Here is a 5,476-nt window from a genome sequence, read left to right as displayed (position 1 = left end):
CCTGGGCACAGAGACCCCTGCCTGAGGACTTTGTAGCTCGGACCCCACCACAGGTCATCCCCGCAGATGGGCAGGAGCTGGGACCCGGCACGGGGTGGGGGGGCTTCCGGGGATCAGCGGCCAGGCAGGGGTGGTGGGAGTGCCCAGCCAGCCCCCAGAGGGAGGATTCTGGCCTGTGGTGAGTGTGGGGGCAGAGTCCAGGGTAGATGAGACGGGGGACAATTTCAGCGCCCTGGGAGGGCGAGGAAGCAGACAGGGGGCATGTGCGGGTGGGCAGCCTCTGCTTCCTGCAGGGAAGCTGCCTGTCTCCTCTCCCACCACAGAGTTCACAGGATGCTGGGAGGACTCAGGGACCCCAGGGAGGCCTGTGAGCCCTGGTGTGGCCTGCACCCAGGTGCTGGAAGGGTCCTGCGGTGGGACGCCCTTGGCCCCTCTCTTTCCCATGTCCCCCCTCACTGGCCCTTCCTCCCCTTGGGGGAGACCCTCCTTTCTCCCCCAGGTTCCTGCTGCCTCTTTCTGGTCCCTGGGCTCACTTCAGCTTAGCTCTGCTGTCCCTGGTCCCCTGTTCCTGCCTGCCCACAGCATCCCTTCCTTGGGTCTCTGACTCCCTCAGGCCAGGCCGGGGGCTCAGGGAGAAGGGAGTGAGGAGGAGCCTCTGGGGAGACCAGAGTTGGGCTTTTTCTCCTGCCGCATTCTCCCCAGGGTTATTTAAACCACATTTCCTTCATGTCCCCTATGTTTCCTATCACTGCTATCTGCATGTGCATAGCAAATGCACTTCTTTGGGTAGCCTGCTCAGCTCCCACACAACCACGCTGAGCCAGCCGGGCAGCCGAGCCTTACTTGGCAGCGGGATGGTCCCCGGAGCACGATGATCACTGTCCCAGGATGAATTCGATTCATGTTCTGTTCTGGGGCCTGGGCAACCGCAGTGGCCATGCACCTTCCCTCACAGAGAGAGATTCTGACAACGAATATTGTGCAAAGGTGTGGGGGGCCACCTGAATACAGCAACCTGTCGATTCTTTCATCTACATGAGAAATAAATGACAGAGAGGTGGACAGATGATAGATCGATGGATAGATAAGGAGATCCAGGGACGGTAGCAAACAGATAAGGAGAGAGCACATAAACGCCAAAGCAAACAGGGAAACTGTTTCCACTGTGCAAATTTGGGTGAGGAGCATATGGATGCTCTTTATATACAACTTTCTGTAAGTTCAAAATAAAATAAAATGTTTAAACAAATAAAAAATAAAATTAAAATGTTCACTCTCTGTAGGAGGTAATATGGATCCTTTTCTGTCACAACTTATGTCTGCTCTTCAAATTGCCCACAACGAGTGAGTGTTTTTTTTACAGTCGCAGAAGTTAGTCAGAAAGAAAAGTCTCCTAAAGCCCTCCTCAGAGCCTGGTGGCCCCAGCCGTGGAGCCAGAAGTGGATGAACAGAAGCCATGTTCCCCCAGAGAGCGTGCATTACCATTTCTCGGTCTCCTTGGATCTTTTGGATCAAGAAGAGTTTTGCTTCTACGTTAAACACTTCAAGGTCCATGAACAGAGCATCACCCACCTGTGCTTCTGACCGCAGTGACCAAGGGTTGATGACAGTCCAGGCTTGCTGGATGCTCGACCCTTCAAAGCCAGGTATCACCCAGAATTCAGTTTTGCAGGAATCCAGGAGAAAGAGGAGCCTGGCTTAGCATGGAATCCATGCTTCATGACTGTAAATTCTTTCAATTCCATTATGCTAAGATTGCATTTTTTCCCCTTGTCTTCGTCAGTGTGGACTGCTATAGCAAACCTCCACAGACTGGGGGGCTTGCAAACAACAGAAATTTATTTCTCATGGTTCTGGAGGTTAGAAGGCTGAGATCGGGGTGCCGGCGTGGTTGGGTTCTGGCGAGGACCCTCTTCCTTGTCCTCACCTGGCAGTGAGCAGAGAGAGGAAGCTTATGAATCCAGTGACTCTTAGGAGGGCACTGAACCTACTTATGAGGACTCTACCCTCATGGCCTCATCTAATCTTAAAGCCTTCCAGAGCCTCCCCTTCCTGATACCATCACATGGGGGCAGGGATAAGGTTTCAACATATGAATTTTAGGGGGACACAAAGATTCAGTTGGTGACATTCCCCCAAGATCCCCAAGACTTCCCAGGACGCTGATGCCCAGACAGATTTGAGCCTTGCCCCCTCTCCTCTGGAAGTGGGGGTGGCATGGCAGGCACGGGGGCGGGGGGAGCTTCTGAACAAGGAGGAAGTTTGCATCACAGCTGCTGCCCCTCATCCTCAGGCAAGACTCCCAGGGTCCCCAGAACCTGCCCAGGCATCTACTGAGATAAAAAGAGCAGAGGGGAAGGACTCAGGTCCCAGAGGGACTCCCATAGCTGATTTTCAAAAGGCATGTGAGCCCCAACCGTCCATTTCCTAATTCAGAAAGGTGAGGGACTAGCCAGGGGACGAGGACAAAGAGGGCATTGCTGACAAGGAGCAGAGTAGAGCAAAGACGGGGAAGCGAGTAGAAGCAGGGTGTGGGAGGCGATGGTCAGTAGTTCCCAATGCTGCTGGTAGGTGACCTTGGAGCTAAGAGGGATGGATATGGGGCTGAGCTGGAATCGGAACCAGGACCCAGAAGGCCTTTTTTTTTTTTTTCTGTCGTTAAAAAAAAAATGCAACACAAAATATCCTGTTCTTAACTGGACATTCAATGGCATTAAGCACATTCACATGGTTGTGCAATCATCCCCACTGTCTCCAGACCTTTTTCATTATCCCAAACTGAAACTCTATCCCATTACATGCTGACTCTCCCTACCTACTCCCCTCAGCCCCTGGCAAAATGTTACCTGTTAAGGAAACCTACAGGACAGTTTCTACTTCATGTCTGCAAGTCTAAATTTACAATAATGAATTCTGTTCTGGTTTTGTTTTTTTATTTAGAAAGCATGTAGGATTGTGAAATTAGCTACCCAATTTTATTCAGCTACAATGCAAAAATCACAAAAGACAGGCCCAGCATTGCAAATTTTGGAGGATTGGGGAAGTAGACACTGTTTTCTACAGTAGTTTCAACTCTTTTAGGCTGAAATTTCTGACTTATTCTCCTAAGAAAAAGAAATCCCTTTCAGGTGTTTCTTCTACTTTTGCTAGATTGGGCTCCAGAATCATTGGGATCTAGAACCACAAATTCAGAGTGTGACAGCTGTAAAGCATTCTGTTGCATACACAAATAGACTTGGAAATTTTGCAAGTTGCATTGATTAAAGACAGGCTGTCTGTTAAATGGAATTGAAAAAGTAATCCTGTCCCATTTGGTCCTATTCAGTCCAAATGACCAAAGAATATTTAGAAACACATTTTTACTTTTGGGAGACAGCAAACATCAATCCTATGCACATTATATATGTCAGATTAATAGTTCAAGAGTATATAAAATAGGATCATACATTCCTACTTCTAAGAATATCATGTACAAGATAAATCCCCAAGATCAACCTTGTGATGGTTTTTCAGGTAGAAGCAGTCTTACAGACAAAAATATGGTTTCTCCACTGCTTAGGTATATATCTTAAAGAAACCCAAGGGATTAGTGGAAGAAAAATCTTAGTCCACTAGAGATTGATAGCAAAGATCATGTGGGATCTAAAATGTCTGCTTTTTAAAAAACATCCCAGGGCAGAACACTCCACCTCTTATGGGGCACTGTACTCCCCCAATCTGTGGATTAGTTTCCCTTGAATGAAGGGCATCAAACTCATTAAAAAAAAAAAAATTCAGACTACATACTTTCTGTGCAAAGAAAAATAGCAGATTTCTGGATGACCATATTTGATCATACTACGTGATTTAGAATGAAATCACGTCTTTGGTAAAAAGTTACTTTCTACTTTACTCATTTGTTAACCGCACACACTTGTGAACTAAGGTTTATATTTAGTTCGGTTGCATTTATGGCATAAGATCTCATTTCCAAAACGGTGGCACCAATTTTCCTTAAGTGTAAACAACACTCAATTTTTAGCAGCCATTATATATATATATTTTTTTTAATTATGTTATGTTAGTCACTATACAGTACCTCATTAGTTTTTGATGTAGTGTTCCCTGATTCATTATTTGCATATAACACCCAGTGCTCCATGCTCCTTGATACCCATCACCGGGCTAACCCAGCCATTATATTTTTAAAAGGTTAACAACTCGTAGAACAAAATGTTTTAACTATATTTACTTCCTACTCCTTATCTACCAGCTATAATACTGAAAGGAAGGGGCTCAGTCGGTGAAGCGTCTGCCCTCGGCTCAGGTCCTGATCCCAGGGTCCTGGGATAGAGTTCCACATCGGGCTCCCTGCTCAGCGGGGAGCCTGCTTCTCCCTCTCCCTCTGCCCTCTTCCCCCCCAGCTCGTGCTCTCTCTCATGCTCTCTCTCTATTGTGCTCACTCTCTCTCTCTCTCAAATAAATAAATAATAAATAAATAAATACAATCTTTAAAAAACATATTGAAAGGAAGAATTATCCACCTCCAGGGTGATCTTTCTCGCTCTCCCATCCCACCCCTTATTCAAAGGATTTTCCACCCATCTCATTTCTAACCTGGTTGGAGGAAATGGAGGAGTTTCAGAAAAGGCACCTGTGTATTTTGGATGGGATTCTGGATTTCAAGTGAGTATAAAGGCAAATCTAAGACAAAGAAATCCTGACTTCACAGTACGCTACAGTGCCCTGAAGTTAGGCATGGGAGAAATAGTACCTATCAAGAACCTATAGAAGATGAGGCATTCTGAGGTTCCTATATGTGCAATATTAGATTCTGTAACAATGGAACAGCGGGAACTTAATCTTAAAAAAAGTCACTTAGTGGGGCACCTGGGCGGCTCAGTCGGTTAGGCGGCTGCCTTCAGCTCAGGTCATGATCCTGGGGTCCTGGGCTCGAGCCCCGCGTCCGGCTCCCTGCTCAGCGGGAAGCCTGCTTCTCCCTCTCCCTCTGCCTGCCACTCTGCCTACTTGTGCTCTCTATCTGCCAAATAAATAAATAAAATCTTAAAAAAAAAGTCATTTAGTCAACTAGTTAAGCAATCAATACTGACGACAGGTGGTAATTACCTCTTAGGATGAAAACCACATTTTATTAACAATGTCTCCTTAAATGTCCCCAGCTCTGTCGAGCAATACTTTGTGTTAAATTACTCTTGAGTTAGTAGAGGACATAATCACAGCGGGATGCTAGTGACAAACTACTACTAGTTGTGAAAATTGGGGCGAAGGAGTTGGCAAATTCCTGAAAAGAGCAAATTAAATCATTTGTTCAAAAGAAATACTGGACAAGATAAAACTGGCTCAAATCTGAAATTTGAATTTAATTTAATTTAATTTAATTTAAATTGTGCCCTTATGAAACAAGTTTTGGAGTAGATGTGGAATTTCCTTAGGCCCCCAAAATGATCATTTTCACCAATTCCCACCCCAGAAGGAG

Source organism: Leptonychotes weddellii, chromosome 5, assembly GCF_054177405.1.
Source record: "Leptonychotes weddellii isolate Sample4059 chromosome 5, ASM5417740v2, whole genome shotgun sequence".
Taxonomy (NCBI): Eukaryota; Metazoa; Chordata; class Mammalia; order Carnivora; family Phocidae; genus Leptonychotes; species Leptonychotes weddellii.
Note: the sequence above shows the minus strand (reverse complement) of the source record.